General features: G+C 35.9%; 1 protein-coding gene across 1 annotated transcript in view; it reads left to right on the plus strand.

Annotated features, from left to right (window-relative positions):
- The window catches only part of TENM3 (teneurin transmembrane protein 3), a 1675137-nt gene that overhangs the window by 616510 nt on the left and 1039060 nt on the right, over nt 1–19567 (plus strand). The gene's annotated exons all lie outside the window — the stretch shown is intronic.

A 19567-nucleotide genomic window follows, 5' to 3' on the forward strand; every position in this document is an offset into this window, starting at 1 on the left:
ATTCAGTTTGGACAGAACATGTTGTATTGATGCCAAACAGTATCCAGCTGTATGGCTTAAGAGCCCATTGTATTGTATTTTCTCTGACTGGAAAAAAAAAAAAGATAAAAAATGACCCAGTGTAAATAATGTAGCATGATGCCCCTTTAAAAAAAATAATAGTTGCTAGCAATCTACTTCCAAAGTAAAGCCTACAGGAATCTCTAAGTATATGTAAGACACCCTAGCACTGCTTAAAATGAGACACTATCTTCTTTGCCAGGTTTTTAACATCTCTAAATTCAAATGCCAGTGTTCGAATACAAATTTTCCTACCATTTCACAGATTAAAGGCAGGGGAGAGGAGGAAAAAAAAGTTATTTATAAAAATCAACACTGTATTTAACTAGATATATTGAACCATCTGAGGATTTTTTCCTTGACATTGCATTATTACTATTTTCTGCAAGGAGGATCTTTGCCCTCATTTTGCGCAGCCTCCTCTTCTTGGTTTAGCTCAAGATTTTCCAGACAGTGAAACTCAGTTTATTGAATGTTTTGACATGGAACATGAGCAGATTTCTTTGAATACATTTTGCAATTGATTTCTTTGAAGGTATAACATATTCCTTTTGAAACTAACACAAAAATTAGATTTGACCACTCTTTTTAACAGAGCTGCCTCCAACCTATGGTAAACTCTGTCTTCCACAGACAACAATTCAAAACATCAATAATATCTAACATATTAAAAGAAATCAATAAATCAATAATATTAAGCAGACTAAAAGCAAATATTTTTGTTTCCAGTTTTCCCTCTTCATTTTGGTGTGTAATTCTTTAGTGAAAACCTTTATGGATATGTTAGGCCTTTTTGTTGCTCAATTTGAAAGCAAAAAATGTTAAGGAGAACAAAGAAAGCTGTTTTTAAACTTTAATCTCAACATTGAGTTTCCATTCAAAAAAGATTTAACTACCACTGGCCAAATTGGCATATGATTCTTATGGATGACACTCTACTTTGAATCCACTGAGAATTAAAATTTTTGTGCTATTAATGCAGAGCTGAGTTTAGTCTGGTACCTTCTATCAGTAAGCCATCAAGTATGGCCCAGAGTAAGTCCTTGCATACACTGACTGTATTAAAACCAGGTCTACATCCTCTAAAGCCCCTAGCAATGCATATATAGAAGCACAAAGATGAAAGACTTAGGAAGAATAAATAATTAAAACTTAATGGATGCTGCTAGTATGAATGGGTGTGGAGAAAATGATTACTTTCATATTCAGGAAGATTTTGTAAAGAATTCTGCAGGTTATACATAATTAACTGATGATAGTTAATACTAACCTCCCCTAAAAACCAACTCCAATGCCTTATTGTGGCATGAAGGTGACCTTGGGTACTTAACTCTTTGCTATCTGAGCACAGACCCTTATATTTAGAAACAAATTGAAAAGCCTTCAATGTGCCTCATAACAGACTGTATACTTGTCATCCAAGAACTAGTATACCTAAGGACAATGGCCACCAAGTATTATTTTTTGTCTATTACAGTAATTTATTAAAAAACTAGTTTAATCAGGCAATACAATGTCTTGTATTTCTGTCAAAATCCCAATTCAGATGATTAGTTGTTGTTGTTTGTCCTTTGTTCTCAAAAAGGACCATGACGTTAGGAGGTGATGTCCTGACTTGTGGTTAATTGGATTTGAGTGAAGAAGGGCTGTGCAAGGTCACCAACCTCATTCTCTCCTCCAGAGACATCTGGGTCCAGTGGCAAGATATATATCAGAATGACTAGAAATGGCCCTGGATGTTTGAAGCAAGCTGGGTTAAGTGACTTGCCCAGGGTCACGCAACTTGTAAGTGTCAAGTGTCTGAGGCTGAATTTGAACTCTCATTCTCCTGACTCCAGGGCTAGTGCTCTAACTACTCTGCCACCTGGCTGCCCCAGGAGGGTTAATGAACATCTAGAAAAGAAGCTAGGGAGCACAAAGGGCCACCATGACTTCATCAAGAACAGATCATACCAAACTGCATTCCAGCTCTTAATATTTCTTGACAGAGTAACTAGACTGGTAGGTCAGGAGCATGCTGAGGATAAATTGAACTGGAATTTACCAACAAATTTGACAAAGACCCTCATGTTACTATTATGAACTAAATGCTATTATATTTAGATAGATTCAGAAGTGGTTGAATGGCTAAAGCCAAAGAGCGATGGGCATTGATAGCTGGCCACCTTGGTAGGAGGTCTTTAGTGAAGCTTTCCAGAAATCTCTGCTTTTTCCTGTTCTGCTCAATATCTTTATCAATGATTCAGTTGAGGCATATGTGCCATGGTTGTTAAATGTATGTATATGATCAAATGAGGAGAGAGAAAAAATATTGGCTGATAGAACTGAAATCTGAAAAGAACTTGATAAACTTAGAACATTATACCAGATTTGTTCTACTTGACCCAGATGGCAGTGCTAGGAGCAATGGATTGATGTTAGGAAAATTTTCCTTAAAATCAGAATTATCTAAAAGTAGAATGTGGTACCTTATGAAGAAGTAGGTAATTTTCCATTCCTGGATATCTTGAAAGAAATGTTGGAAAGCTACTTGTCCAGCATGTTGTAAAGGGAATTCTTATTCTAGCATGGGTTGGTTGAGATGACCTCTGAGCTACCATGCAAATCTAAAATACCATGAATCCTGTGATCTGTTAAGGTTTAGAACACTTTTAAATCTTTATCATTAGAGAGTATCCAGAAGGGGGAATCATGAGTCTTTGAAATATTGATCTAAATTAGTACTATAAAGATTTGGGTCAAGGGTCCTTGTTTCATTTGCTTCCATATTTAACTTTATAGATTGGCTTGGATCATGCAGTCATAGAGTTAGAGCAGGAAGGGAACTGAGAGGCCATCTTGACTAATCCTCTCCTCTTGGAGATAAAGGAACTGAGGCCCAGAGAGGTTGAATGAAATATTGAAGGTCACACACAAGGCAGATTTTGGAGCCACTACTTGATAGAAGAGGTTCTGAGAAAAACCTTCCTTGGGTTCACAATGCATTGAGTCGGATAAGGTGTTGATAGTTGAGGTGTTGCCTAAAAGATATGATCATATTAAAGTATGATAGGTGCTTTAGAATATGCTGATAAGACCTTCTGAACCTGTGATTATAGGAAGTCTTAAGTATCACATTCTTTAGGCACAAGCCCCCTAAGTTATTCCTTCCATTCATTCTCACATATTGACACCTAATCTTGTTTAATATTTTTCTCGGTTATATGTAAAAGCAATTTTAACATTCTTTTTTAAAATTTTGAGCTTTAAATTCCCTCCCTCCCCTGACCACCAAGCGATTTGATATAGGTTATACATGTGCAATCATGCAAAACATGCTTCCATATTAGTCTTGTTGTGAAAGAAAACACAGGAAATAAAGAAAGTTTCTAAAAGTATGCTTTCATCTGCATTCAGACTCCATCAGTTGTTTCTCTGGAGGTAGATAGCATTTTTCATCATAAGTCCTTTGGAATTGTAAACCCAGACCTTGACAGATCAATAATGAAATAACATGGGGTTATGGCATCAGTCATAAAAGATCAAAGCTAATTTCACAAAGTTTTCAAAACTTCAGTCTCTCATATTCTAAATTTACTTCTTGTGGTAGCTACTTTTGTTGGTGTGCATCTGCTAGCTCTGGTTCAAATAACCTTTCCCATCTATATCCTCTTTGAAGAAATGGCTTGTTGTGTCCTTTCTCCTGATCTTCATATTTCTTTGAAATATAGCATCCTTGCCTTTTCTCCTCTCCCACAACATCTCCTTAACCTCTCCAATTAAGTTTTGGAAGCTAGTCAAAGCTTGTCACAGTGATTACAAACTGTGGATCTATCAGTAGGGTTATTGCTCCTTCTTATCTGTGTGACGTTGTCTGTGTCCTATGTATACTATTTAATGTTGCTCACATAAGGTAAGTACCTGTGCAAACTCAGGTAGAAAGTCATAGAGTAAACAGAGATACAGATAGAACTTTTTTTTTGTTGGTTTTTTTTTTTGGTTTTTTTGGGTTTTTTTTAGTGAGGCAATTGGGGTTAAATGAGTTGCCTAGGGTCACACAGCTAGTAAGTATTAAGTGTCTGAGGCCGGATTTGAACTCAGGTACTCCTGACTCCAGGGCTAGTGCTCTATCCACTGCGCCACCTCGCTGCCCCCAGATAGAACTTTTTAAAGACAAACATGTGAATGGGAAGAGAAAATTTTAACAAGATGTACATTAACCTCTGAGTTTAAACACTCATTACTTATTTGAGAAGCAAAATTCCTTTAATCCCACTTATGGGGAGAAGCAAAATCCCCTTACCCTCAGAAAAATCTAATAGGATGCAAGTGACAGCTAGACCTTAGACAATCTATGATGTTTTCTAGAACAGTGAAACAGTATTTTTTAAAATAACAATGATAATTTTTTAAAAACTCTGTAGTGGCTTTTAGGGAGGAGTCAGTCCCAATCCTAATGAGCAAGAAGAAAATTAATACCTTCTGTTCCATGGAATTCTTTTACCTTCAAAATCAGAAGATTTACAAGTTCACTTCTACTCTATAAGGTAAAAATAATGACCTTTAAAAATACTGATCATAATTATTCATTTGTTTGTTTACCATTCTTTTAACCTTTGGAAGGAAATAAACCAAAAAAAGAGATGTTGATATACTATAGGTGCTTAAAAACTCCCTGGTGGTAGCGATCACATTGATAGTGATCATAATTCAAATCATTCTTTTTAAAATATCTGACAAAGCTAGGTGGCACAATGGATAGAGTGTTAGATTTGGAGTCAGGAAGAACTGAGTTAAGATCCTACCACAGCTGTGTGACCATAGGGAAGTCACTTAACCTCAGTGTCTTAGTTTCCTATCAAGTTCTTATGAGGATCAAATTAAAGTATATAATAAGTTAGCAAACGTTCAAGTATTATATAAATGCTAGCTATCATTATATTCTCTAGGCAAGACATGCTTGTAAATGTCATATAAATCTATAGCATCCCTACTACATAGGCTGACAAAAGATTGAATCAACCTATCCTACTTCCTCTCAAAAGAATGAATCAACATGTCTCACTTATTTCCTATCCTCAGGCAGAAATATGTCTAAAGCCTCCCATGTAAATGAATGTGTAAGATGCCAAAAACCAAACATTTATTGTATTATGTTGTCCTGATGCCATAGGAATTTTAAAGAAAATGAAGGCATTTCTCATTACCTCTTGTATATAGAGTATCTTTCTTATGTTAGGTTTTGATCAGAGTTCCTGGTTTTAGAATCAAAGGACCTGAGTTCAAATCCTACCTTATGTAGGACATTGGACATGTCACAACTTCCTTGGGATTCAGTTTTCCTCATCTCTGTAATGAATTAGACAAGATAACCTCTAAGTTCCTTTTCAGCTTTAAATCTATGATCCTGTCATCTAAACATTTAGTGCTTAAAATGAGTAAGCCACTTCACCATAGATTAATCATCTATAAATGGACTCTGAGCCATACACTCATCATCTATAAATAGATATAATACTATCTATCAATACTACTTCCCTCACTGAGTTGTTAGGAGGAAAGGATGACCTAAAGTTTAAGTGGATTTTCATTGAGTAGCATTATTAGTTATGTTTTGGTGTGCTGAATTACCAGCATGCTCATATTCTAAGATAAATATGAAAATATACTCAAAAATATCATCTGTTTTATTGAGGGTATCTGTAATTTAAAATTATTCATTATTCTACATTTTCTTAATTTATGTTTAGAAAAATCAAAATATTAAATTATATTTTGGGAATTGAGAGTATATATTATTTTTCACAGTCTTCTAACAAAGTTCTATAACTAATATTCTCAGAGTAGCTTTTCTAGTGATGGGAAAATATTTTATTTTAATATCTTCATTTCCATTTATACCACAAACTCCTAAGTACATTTAAAAGGGTTTTTAACTGGCTTCATATTTGGAGACTTTAGTGATATTTTTGGATATTAGTAGTTATGTTCTAGTCTTTTACCCAATTATTGTTGAGGTTATTATTGTTAATATTCTTTATTAAGCATCTGGTGGAGCCTTAATACAATACAGTAAAAATAAATAAAACCATGGTCCCTACCAATAAACAAATTCTGTCTTACATCACATTTTGGAATTTTTATACAAATATCCGAAACAAAGTCAACATGATCCTCCAAGGAGCACAGGAGAACTAGATAAATAATTATGTAAAGATCTGCCTTTGTTAAGAAAAGGAAGGACAATGAGAGCTATGTTTAGAGAATCCTAATTCTTCCCTCTTTAATCTAGCCGGGAAGACTTTAGCAATTATTCCCTATATGAAATAACTGAAAGAAAAGAATGAGAAGGCTGTATGAATGTTAAGCAAGTATTTGAGCCAAAATGGGGAAAAATCCTTAAATAGGACCACCTTGAAAGTTGGAATAGATAATAGTATTGTGGAAGCTTAATGAATCCAGACCCATAATTTCAAGGGTTCGTGGTGTGTGCAGCTTGAAATCTCCCTTCACCAGTCCTGATCAATAAATTGCCTACAATTTTGAAAGAGTTGTTGCTGAGTTTAGGTGACTCGTCTATAGCCACAATATATCAGAAAGAGCATGAACCCAAGTTTTCCTGAATATGAAGCTAAACGCTGATTTCAAACACTAACTTTTCTATTTGTGTGACCTTTAGCAAATCACTTAACCCATTTTGGCCTCAGTTTCCTCACCTGTAAAATGAGGAGGCAGAGACAAAATGATCTTAAGATCCTCTATATAGGTAAATCATGGATTTTACATTCAGTAAATGTGATAGAAGTTATGAAAAAGAGTCAGGGTAGGCTGTAGTTATTAGAGTATATAATATCATAGAGCATTTTTACTTGTGTCTGAAGCTGAGAATTGATTGGGAACTTTGAAGAACTTGATTGGTATATATTTCTGGTTAATAGTTTGGGGTGTTCGCTTAACCTATCATAAACCTAACTTATAGCATCATATAATATAAAATCCTAAGATATGCCTTACTAAGTCAGTCTCATGGTAGCCTGTCAATAGTAGCACTGTCTCTAACAGTGACATCAATAGATATAATATTCTAATATGCAAATCAAAATAGAGCAGTAATTTTACCACAAATCTATTAGTATAATTTCCTCAGTGACTTAGTAGACTCTTTCCCAACCTATCTGAACAGAGTATAACTGGAAGGTCTCGTAAGTATATAGAAGTAAAATCACAAGCAAATGAAAGAGAGGCTAAAATGAGCATGGTGAGGATGGAGAAGCATTTAGTAAAGGAAACTTGCCCAAATAGAACACATATCTGTTTGGGGGCATACAGGAAAACATGATTGGAGAGATAAGATGAGTAACAGAATAGACTTTGAATGCCAGTCTACTGAGTGATTCCATAGGCAATAAACTTGGGAAGTGATATGATGAAAACCACAGACTCATAATAGTAACTCACAGCACTTTTCTCTCATCAGCAACTGAAGCAATTTTTTTTTATCTGAAGTACCACTAATAATATGTAAGCATTAGGGTTTGCAAAGTGTTTTACATATGTTATGTATACTCTTGAGATAAAAGTCTATATAGGAAGATATATATGAACTGATCCAGAGTGAAGTAGGTAGAATCTACTAGAACCTACCAGAATAAAAATATAAAACAACTACAAGAATGTAAAGAAAAAGTTCACTAAATAGAAAAACTTTGAGGAATTGAATAGCCAGTAGTGGTCCCATAGAACAGATTGTGAAATGTACTCCCCTCCTATAATAAAAGAGACAGAGGGAGGACCAGGACAGAATGGCAAATTCATAATCATTACAGTCAAAGTATCAGTTCTTTTTGCTTAATTGTTTTTCTTTGTTATAAGGGAAAGTTTATTCCCAAAGTGCAGACTAAAAAGTATAGACTGAATGAATTAATAAAACATTTTTAAAGGGATAACTCTACCATTGGTGTAAAAGAAAATAGAGGGATATAGGACTGAAAGCAAGTGAAAGGAGGACAATTCAAAGTCTAGGAAACAGATGATGCATATTTGAACTAGGACTCAGGGGAAGGATAAATAAAAGGGATAAGGGAAGGGTAAATATAAGAGCTAGTTTAAGGGAATAACTTGTAAGTGGATTAAGTGAAGGGAAGGAGTAGTCAAAATTGACACCATTATTTTGCTACAAGAAAGCCAAAGAAATACTGCTTTCCTTGGTAGAAAGGTAGAAGCATATAATGAGTATTATAGGATTATAAATTCCCAACAGATATTTGGTCACATCATTTTGCATAGGTTTCACACTGTGATCTACAGTTAGGAATAGCAGGAGAATATTAAAATGTTTGATTGCTGTGTCTTTCTGATTAATCATTTTTCTCTGATTCACTTAATCCATTGAAAAATAGCCATATATTGTTCTCTTGGCATTCTAGAATCTATATCATCAGATTTTATAGGAACATAAGACATGCCCTGTTGAAGCAGATCCATGCTCCATTCATTCCAGCATTCAGTGCCTAATATTTACATTAAGACCTTTTTTTTGTTTTGTTTTGTTTTGTTTTGGGGGGTTGCCATTCATGACCACAATCTCAAAATTTCATTAAATATCCCTAGCTTTCTTTATTATACTATTATAACCTCTAAAGAATGGAGTTATCTAAATCTATTCCAAAAATGGGGTCACAAAGATTGGCATGACTTAAATGATTGATAATGACAACAGGAGCAACACAAACACAAACCATGCTTTGGAAAGGCCAGTGCCAATGGGGTAAAGGAATCTAAGAACAACCATCCAAACAAGATCCTGAGTGTTTCATCACCCTGGCATGTTTCTTTGTTCCCACAACTTCAAAATATTTTTGAAATCCATTTCATCTGATCACACATCATAAATGGAGAAAAAGAAATTCTCAAGGAGAGTTCTGAGGTTTTAAGGATGTAGTCAAAAACCTAATGCCATCATCCCACTCTCCAAAATCTCTTTCTCCTCCACACACATATACCTTTTTTCCCCCCGGTTCTTTGGTCGAAATATACCATTTTCATCAAGAAATTCTATGTTCAGAAATGTATACAATTATTTTTTTTGATAGCTTAAAGAGATTAGTTTTATTTCTCTTTAGCAGTTTAGGAAAAAATAATATAACTCTGCTTGGGGACTGACAAGGACCAGTTGATTATAATATTGTCTCTTACAGCAAAGATGTTGTTATCCTCCAACAGCTAGCTCTGCTGTTTTTAGTGAAGACAGGTAATTCCTCTCTTTCTTTTAAACCAGTCAAAGACCAAATTGATAGCAGACAGGGTTTTATTCAGACTTTATAACAAGGAGGTGGTGGAGATTAGGATTTTGTCTGAAAGATACTGTTGAAGACTCAGAGATTCCCTCTGAAGTTATTCTAAACTGAACTAATGACAAGACCTCTGTGGCAGTGCCTTTGTAATTTGGTGAAACGGTATGTGAAAGTCAGTCAAAAATGGGATCTTAGGTTTATTTACCATTTCTTTAGGCTTTGCTTCATCAACCTTTTCTAAATCAAAAAATAATCGGCTTGAATCATCTTCTATTTAAGGCAAGGAGCTTGAAAGGACAGATTAAATAAGGCGTGAGTTTCTTAATTGTGTTCTTACCTTATTGAAAATACATTTGATTCTCTGACTGAACTTGCAAAATGTTTCTCTCAAAACCCAGTGTGATTTCTACAGGCAGAGGATACCCACTAGGTTCAGTAATGTAGGAAGCAATACCCCTCATTTGACTTAGACTTTTCAGTCAACCATAAGGAAGATTCCAAAAGTTACAGAAGCGAATGACTAACTGAAGTTTCTATTACTAAATCCACTCCGCTTTGACAGTTTTCAAGAGGAATTCAAATCCTAATTTGACAAGTGATCTCTAATAAACAGCCACCATTTAATTCACTATCTGCAGTATTGAAAAAACTTCAGTTAATCAGAAGGATCAACAGTCTTCTGCCCAATTCTATTTTCGAGACCTCTTCTTCTTTTAAAAATCCTCTTTGTGTAAAGAAGTTTAAAGTGTGTTAATCCATTTTGATACATGGGATATATAGCATGATGTAGACAATTTTAATTTATCTTTTCATGGCTCTTTTCAAACAATCAATCAATAAGTATTTAATAAAATCCAGAAACTATGCTACTTATAAGACATACAAAGACAATAGTCTCTGGCCTTAAGGAACTTCTAGTCTGTCCCCTTTGAATTGCCTTCAGGTCAATACTCTGAATAATAATAACAGTATTTATATGACACTTTAAGGTTTGCAAAACACCTTACAAATATTATCTTGTTTTATCTGCACAAAAACCCTGGGAGGTACATGCTGTCATCATCTCCATTTTACAGATGAGGAAACTGAGAGAAAGAATAGAGGTTATGACTTGTCCATATAACACAGCTAATAAGTATTTGAGTCTGAATTTGAACTCAGATCTTCCTGAGTCCAGGCCTAGCACTCCATCCACTGAGCCACTTAACCCAAACATCAACTAAAATTATTAAGGACTCTCAGTGTAACTAAAGGATTTGAAGAAGACTTGGTTGAATCATCCCCCTAGGTCATCCTTCTAGATTTTTTTTTAATTGGCTTGAATCATCTTCCATTTAAGACAAGGAGCTTGAAAGGACAGATTAAGTAAGGCGTGAGTTTCTTAATTGTGTTCTTATCTTATTTAGATAAACAATAGCACTATAATTTGTTTCCTTTTAACCATATGTGTTTTATTTTATGCACTCAAAAACATTATTCTGAGGAGTCCATGAAGTATGATTGGGCAAGATCTCATCTGCCCTGCAAAATTCTCTCCTACTTAAATATAAATTCCCACCATTAAAGTTCAGTACTGGGTAACACAATAGAGTAAAATGTATTATCTTCAGAAAGCTACTGTCAAAAATGTGCAATTATTATCTAGAAGGCATACTATAACTTTCTCCCTGGAATGTCAATTGTATAGAGGCAGAACCTGACTCCAAGAACTCTCTCTTAGCAAAATAGAATGTTTGTGATAAGTATTTTTTTTAGTGAGGCAATTGGGGTTAAGTGACTTGCCCAGGGTCACACATCTAGTAAGTGTTAAGTGTGTGAGGCCAGATTTGAACTCAGGTACTCCTGACTCCAGGGCCGGTGCTTTATCCTGTGATAAGTTGTTTTTTTGTTTGTTTGTTTGTTTGTTTTTTTAGTGAGGCAATTGGGGTTAAGTGACTTGCCCAGGGTCACACAGCTAGTATGTATTAAGTGTCTGAGGCCAGATTTGAACTCAGGTACTCCTGACTCCAGGGCCGGTGCTCTATCCACTGCACCATCTAGCTGCCCCAATAAGTATTTTTAAAAGACAAAAATGTTTCTTGAGGTTGGAGGAAGTACTTTTCAAATGCAAGGAGCAAAATATTCCTAATATATGAAATGGCAGAGTCAATTACAAAAAATATCCACGATTTTAAGTTGTATCTAATAAAATGAAACTCAACAGGCACAATCATCATCTTAAAACATGGAGTTTTCAACATCGAATGTCACAGATTAAGATTGACAGTGCACTTGGAAAAAAAATGGTCTGGGGGTTTTATTTGACTACAAGATCAATATTACTTAATAGTATAATATAGCAGTCAAAAACATGTTCCCATTTAAGCTCCTTGCTGTAATGAGGATTGAAAAGATTGTCAGATTGCACCTGGAACATTCTGATCAGTTCTGGTGACTACAGTTTAGAAGGGACACTGATAAACTAGAGGGAATCTGAAAGAGGGTGAGCAGGATGTTCATCCAACAAATAGGAATCAGAAAAAAAAAAACTGGGAATGATTTGAACAGAGGAGAGAAGACCTAATGGCACATGATATCTGTCTTCAAGTATTTTAAAGGTTGCCATATGTAAGAGGGATTCGACTTGTTCAGCTTGTTCCTGAATAACAGAACTAGGAACATGGGGGCAGCTAGGTGGTGAAGTGGATAAAGCACCAACCCTGGATTCAGGAGGACTGAGTTCAAATTCGACCTCAGACACTTGACACTAACTAAACTAGCTGTGTGACCCTGGGCAAGTCACTTAACTCTCATTGTCCCTCCAAAAAAAAAAATACATATATGTGTGTGTGTGTGTGTGTGTGTGTGTGTGTGTGTGTGTGTGTGTGTGTGTGTGTATGTCTAACAGAACTAGGAACGGTAGGTGGACATTGCAGAGAAGCAGATTGGTTATCTGAAAATAACCATCAAAAGAGAAGTTCTGTTGTCTGTATCGTGCTATATTTCCCACGCAGCAAAATGTATTAAAATAAATCAAAGGATAGGTAGACTAATGATTGGGACTGAGATGAGATCTGTTGTTTGATGGTTTCTTAGGTGAATAAACTCCCATTATGAATGGAGATTGGCACTTTCTCTTTGAGTAGTCTTTGAGAGTTCATAGGCCACTAAGAAATTAAGTCATTTATCCAGGGTCCCAAAGTCAGCATGTGTCAGAGATATGATCTGAGCCCAGGTCTTTATGGCTTTGTGGTCAGATGTCTGTCCACCATATTGTGCTCACCCTCACAAGGAGAGGGAAAACTTCCTAAAAGTTTGAGCTACCACAAAGTGGAGTGAGTGGCCTTGGGAAGTATTAAGTTCCCTCTCACCTGATCTTCAGAGACCATCTGTAGGGTATGTGGAAAGGAGTTTCTTTTTCAGATATTGATTGTCTCAATCAATTCTGCAGTTTTCAATACATTCTGTAATTTGGGGAAGCAAAGAGAAGAGGAACCAACATTGGAAAGATTAAGGAATGAAGTTTCCAAAAGAAAGCAGAGGGAGAGCAGGTGAAAGGAGATAAATTTCATAGTAAAGAAGACATGAAATCATGAAATCAAATTTGGAGAATTTTAGAACTAGAAAAAATTCTAGAAATCATCAAACTCCCTCATTTGGGGGAGGAAGAAACAAAGGCCTAGGGAGGTTTGATGACTTTCTCAGGATCATGTAATAGCTATGTCCTAGCTCATAGTAAATCAAGTGAAAGCTACCTTTAGGGTGTGGTATTCTAAAAATGTTGGAGATGGCACTAAAAAGCTGATACATTTTACAAGGAAAAATATGATTAATATATAGAAAGTTAATGTTACATTAAGACAGCAAAAGGATAACTTTAGTACCCAAAGAAGGAGAAAAATGGGGATAGAAAAACTGAAAAGAATTATGAAATAAAGATAGGAAGGAGATGGGAAAAACTTGTACCCATTCTTGTCATTCTTAAAAGAAAACCAAAGGATCTCTGAGCAATGAAATAATAGAGTGAGGAGACTGTGGAAATTAAATATTTGTAGAATCTTTGCAAATATGCAATCACTCTAACAGGCACAAAAATTCTTCTGGTAGGTGTCCTAGTTTTGAAGAAATGGATAGCCCAAATTTTTTAACTTAATTATTTCATATTTTTTGTTGAAGAAGCAAAATGAACCCTAACTTAAGCCTGATTTTTACAAAAATGTCTTTCAATGGATACCTGGGTATGGACTAGGGAATTGAGCTTGAAATTTATAGCACTTATATATAGTTTTTCCCCCCTATTTCTTATGTTTGTATTGCAGTAATGAAGAAATATGGAAGCCGTCTGGTGGCCAAATAATATCTGTAAATTCCCATGGATAAAGCTTCCCCTTTATATTTCAAAGTTATTAAGTTCAGGTCCGGCAATGGTTCTACTTTTATTAAGTTTTCCTCCATCAATGCAATTATTGATTGATTAATTCTTACTGGCTTTCTAAAGTAGAAAAAAATGATGTTTGAAGATGAAGAGAGAAAGCGAAGTCCATATAGCAAAAGCAGAAAATCAAGTATAGCACTGATATACTGGTGAAGTGCTATTGATCTGTCTTAGGTAGGGCTCTGGCACCAGGGTGAAGGGAGACATGAACTAGGAGGAAAGTATGACAGGTGCTGGTGTGGGGATGACCTAGGCTGACAGATAAGATCAGACAGGCAGAAGTCAAAAAAGATAGCCTTGTCTAGGGCTACCCATACTACCAAATGCAATGCCCCCCTCCCACCACCTTCAGCATATACTATGCAGCACATTGTTCTATTTAGTTAAATTAGATTAGCAGGTCTTCAGGAAGAGAAAACTTGATTTAGATGTTACAGATGCAGAAAGATGCGTTCTCAAATTATAGCAATATAAATATTTGAGTTTATATATTTGAGACCATTTGTCTAGGAAGGATTATGAAACAGAAGAATCAGTAAATGAGGCAGGTCAAGAGCATGCATTGGCATCATCCCCACCAAATGGCCTTCACTGAAGAAATGATACTCTGATAAGCAACAAAAGACAATTTAGATCAACTCAAAAAACAGGTATATCTTGGGCTAAAAGGGGCAGCAACTTTGGGCAAAACTATTTCTCCAACTCTGTGTGTGTGTGTGTGTGTGTGTGTGTGTGTGTGTGTGTGTGTGTGTGTGTGTGAATATGTTTTTTTCCAGTCTGGATTACTTTGGTGTCTTGCCAATTAATAATGTCCCTATCCTAAAAACTGATGAGATTGCTGAATATTGGGTTCAGGGAATACTTCAGTCAGGGATGTTTAAAAAATTGTGGAGAACAGGAGAGAGGTTTGAAAGGATTAAGGAGAGACAAATGTCCTGATTTTAAAGGTCATTTTGTTCTAACAATAAGCTAGTGAGATTGACTTGGAATTCTGGCTGATTCGTAACATGAATAATTACATAATTTCTGTGCATATTCAAAAGAATATGGTCGTGAAGAACTGTCCTGGCTTCACCAAGACCAAATCATGTTAGACTATCCCATTTCCTGAGAAGAAGTGCATAGGATACTGGACTTGGAGTCAGGAAAAATTGGGTTTGAATTAGCTGTGTGATTCTTGGCGGATTACTTAATTTCTCTGGGCCCCATTTTTAAAAACCTATAAAATGGATAGTTAAACTCAATGACCTTGTCTAAGGTGTACACATTAAGAGCAATGGATAGATATAGCAGAGAGATAGATTTTGTCTAAGTGTACATTTTTTTAAAAAAAAAACCTTTTTAATAACTAGAGCCCCCATAAAGTAGAATGGATTGCTTTAGGAAATGGTAGGATTTATATATTTGAGACCAACAAGGGCAGGATGAATAATCGTGTTAAATAAGGGGATTCCTTTTCAAGTATGAGTTGATTAAATGATATATGAGGTCTCCTTAAATCACAAGCCTTTATGACCCTATGGACTTCAATCTCATTCTAGGGGATTCAGGAACCCCCCAAAGACCTAAAATTATCCTTCATTAAAATTTTCTTCTTTAGAATTTTGTGCCATCATGTTTATGGCATGTGAACCTTTAGCCAAGGTATTCATGCATCCTGAGATGAAGGTAACCTTTAAAGTAATAACAAAGGCTGGGCAAAGGGAGCTTTTCCCAAAGGCATCATAATTTAAAGATCATAAAATTGTAAATGATCATTTAGAAATGATAAAATCTTAATTTTTAAATACATATTTATAGCATATGCACTTTTTCAGCAGCATAAAAACAATGGATTGTAATACATGGTTAGCAAAATCTATTCCTTAAAACAAGAAGCTACCAAATGATATTCATTAGTTACAATAATCATGTACTCACCATTGTAGTAACTAAATAACCTCCTGCTCAACTGAATTGTCTTGATTCCTATTTCATTTTCACATCACAACTTATGAATTTGTTGTGATAGAGAATCCCATATTTTCTTCATGTACAAGAATTGTCAGTTATGGTTCCACCAGAGTCCAAAGTTATATAAATATAATGTCATCATATCAATATACCAAGGATGTTTGAGACCTTAATCCATTGAAGCAGAATTGAATCTTTCCATCATTTAGTAAATAAATCTTGAGCCTCAAGTTTCTGGTAGTCTGGTGAAGTCTATGGACCCTTTCTCAGAATAATTATTTTAATGCACAAGAAGAAATGCATAGGATTACAGAACAAATCAATTATATTGAATACAGTTATCAAAGTAACTTAGTTTAAAAAAAGTCTGTGTCTTAAGAAATGTTTTAATGCCTTCTTAGGAAGACTTGAGATAGTAAGGTTCATTACAAGGAAGCAAGGAGCACCCAAGATAGCAAAGCTAAGCTTTATTTAAGGAGCATACCTTCAACTTGAAGAGCAGAGAGAATGGTGGGAACAGGTGAGGTGCCCTGGAACCTCAGAGGTAATGCAGATCCCAAACCTGTAACATCTAGTATATTTTTATCAAGTTCTTATCTGGGTCTAGTAAGAGTAGGCATTAGGAAAAGGTAATGAAGAGCCTGGCCCTGGGGAATTGGAATTTAGTGGCTAGTTGATATTCAAACACTTTGCAGGTGGGAAGGGGCTTTTTGTCTGATAATATTTGTCTTGTTCAGGGGTTTTGAGCTTTCCCAAGGTCTTTAGGAGAAATAGCCTTGAGGCTACTAAGATCATTACCTAGACTTTTCTGAGTTTCTGTGAGGTTAAGCTACTTGCCTATGGTCATACAACTAGTGTCTGTGGCCGAATTTGAACCCAGATGAAATCAATCATTTGACCAAATCAGAATTCTAATGATGGGGTAGATAGGTGGTACAGTGGATAGAGTACTGGCCCTGAAGTTGGGGAAACTTGAGTTCAAACTTCACCTCCGACACTTAGTAGATGTGTGACCCTGGACAAGTCACTTAACCCAAACTGCTTTAAATATCTGGGGCTGTCCTCAGCTATCCTGACAACATATCTTGCCACTGGACCCACAGGGCTCCAGAGGAGAAAGTGAGGTGCAATCCAGTTCAGCACAAGTCAAGACATCTGCCCTAGTCCTCTTTGAGAATGAATTGACAAAGAGCAACAACACAATTCTAATGATATCAATCTGTAAATTATGGAGCCCATCCAAATCAAACTCTGAATCTCCTACAATTTGATCACATAACTTGATAACCTTTTCCAAGTAGCTCTTTTTCTACATCTTTAACCTTCCTTCTTTCATTTTGATATCTGTGACCTAATAAATTTTGATCTCTGCCCACCCCTGCAAATCACAACCTTTCTACTTCTACTCATGCTATTCCATATTTGTCCACATTATTTCATGTATCCTCTATAAGTGGTAGAACCAATGTGGAGGAAGTCATCCTTTGGTTCTTTCATTATATCAGTCATTGATACTTTGTTCTGACCGGTAGATACTATCCAACTACTGCTTTGCCTCCACTGGATACCAGTTCATGCCCACCAACAGTAATTCTCCCTTGGTTGACATTTGTTGCTCATAGTATAGAAACTGTTTTTTTGAATTGTTAAACATAGACCTCTAGAGTACAAACATATAACCTTAGAAGTGGTCATAGAAAAAAAAATTATTATTTTTTTAAAAGTGGCCCTAGAATCTGGATCCAAGAGAGAGTGGAGTTCATCATTAGATACTCCATATTTTATTGTTTTACTGCCATTCACAAATAACTCAAAGTAATAATGTCAATTGTTCTTTAATGTTTCCCTAATGCTGATATTTATTATTAATATTTATTAATAACTACACATTATTTATTGTTAATAATATTCATCTATTACATACATATAGCATGTTATGGCTGTAAGGAGCTTTATAATCATTTGAGATGATTCCCCAGAATTCTGTATTTTATGAGTACCATTTTCTCCTTGTTTCAGTCGAGTAATAGAAGGCTTGGAGAATACAAGCCCAAGATCACAGTAAGTAAGAGAACAAAACCTGAAAACAGTTCTCTGATTCCAGATAGAGCACTGGAATCTCCACCTCAAACTTGGTCATGCTGAGTAGAAAGTTCTTAGGCTTGATTTTGTTGTTCAGTTATTTCATTTGTGTTCAGCTCTTCATGACCCCATTTAGGTGGTTTTGTTGTCATTCTTCTTTTGGTAAAGATACTGGAGTGGCTTGCCATTTCCTTCTCCAGTTAATTGTACAGATGAGGAAACTGAGGCAAACAGGGTTAAATGACTTGCCCAGAGTTACCCCACTGAACTCAGGTTTTCCTGAATCCAGGCCTGGCACTCTATCCACTATACCACCTACCTGCCCAGGCTTAATATACTATATCCAAATATGGGGATACTATATGCCTGTGTAATTCAAGATTCTAAATGTGGGTTCTAATCTGTTCCCCCCAGTTTTGGGGGAAACTGACTAAAATCACTGATAAAACAAGTTTAGGTTTTTAAGGGTTTATTGAAAGATAGAAAGAGAAAGATTGAGAACAGAATTCCAACAGCATGGCAATCCTATCTTTCCTCAATTTTCCTGTGAAGTCCTCTGCAGCCACTACCACCACCATAAAGTCAGGAACCCAAAAAGAGAGAGACCTCTCCGAGCAGGCCCTCCTTTCTCCTTCCTGTCCCCTCCCAGAAAATGAGAGGTTCCTCAAGTTGATTGGCTGGTAGTCCTCATGCTCAACCGTTACTTCCTGAAGCCAAGGAAAAGCCACATGACCTTGCCCTCTGAGGCATTCTCTTCATGGTGGAGCTTTCCTATAGTAAGTCTCTAGTAGGTGGCATCATTCCAATCATTACATGCCCAAATATGGCCATGCTAAAATGAAATTATGATCCTCAGTAGAAAATTGTTGAACTGTCCATAAAAATGATATTTGAGAAGTATACAAAGTAAACTCATTATCATGAAATTTATTGTATAAATTAAATCCTCCAGTCCTTAATTTCTCACCTGTCTACCAGTAGCCAGTCTCCTCATTACTTCCTGCTGTACAATTTGTGCTCATTCCTTCCTCGATTTCCTTGCTCATGCTGTTCTTCTTACCTTTTATCCTTGCTCATCCTTTCTACCTTGCCAAATTCTGCCTATCCTTAAGATCCAGCTCAAGATTTAAGTCTTTCATAAAGCCTTCTCCACTAGCCAGAGCACTATTTTCCCCCTTCTCTGAAGTCCTTCTGCTATTATAGTTGGACCTTGTGATTTATCATTTTTCACTAATCATTTTGTATGTGCCAGTTTTGCCTTTCCAACTCATTTGCAATCCTGTTTGATGCTTCTGGCTGCCTGACATGGTTTTGAACACATAGTGGGAAGGGAGATTGATTTATTGGCTCATTGTATGAAATGCTATGCAACTTTATCCAACAAAGTATCTGCCCTTTGCAGAATTTACATGAACTAAGTCAATGTGAACTTACTGATAGGAGGATACACTAAAATCTATAGCTAGACAACAGCAGAGAGTCCTCAGAAGAATAAGTAAATAAGGTCTGACAGTGTGTACAGGCTGGAGATATCATAATTATCTGAGTTTAAAAAATGAACAAATTAATAAGAGAGTTGGGAAATAGCGTTCCTTTAAGTCACACAAGTATGGGTTCAAACCCCACCTCTGATGCTTACTGCATGACTTTAACCTCTCTGAGCCTCAGTTTCCATAATTCTAAAAAAAAAAAAAAAAAAGGATATTAACAGCACCTACCTGTGAGGGTTGCTGGGAGGATCAAAAGTCTTGTATGAAGCAGTTTATAGGAAAATATGAGGTATCAG

The sequence above is a fragment of the Dromiciops gliroides genome, chromosome 6, assembly GCF_019393635.1.
Source record: "Dromiciops gliroides isolate mDroGli1 chromosome 6, mDroGli1.pri, whole genome shotgun sequence".
In the NCBI taxonomy this organism is placed as follows: domain Eukaryota; kingdom Metazoa; phylum Chordata; class Mammalia; order Microbiotheria; family Microbiotheriidae; genus Dromiciops; species Dromiciops gliroides.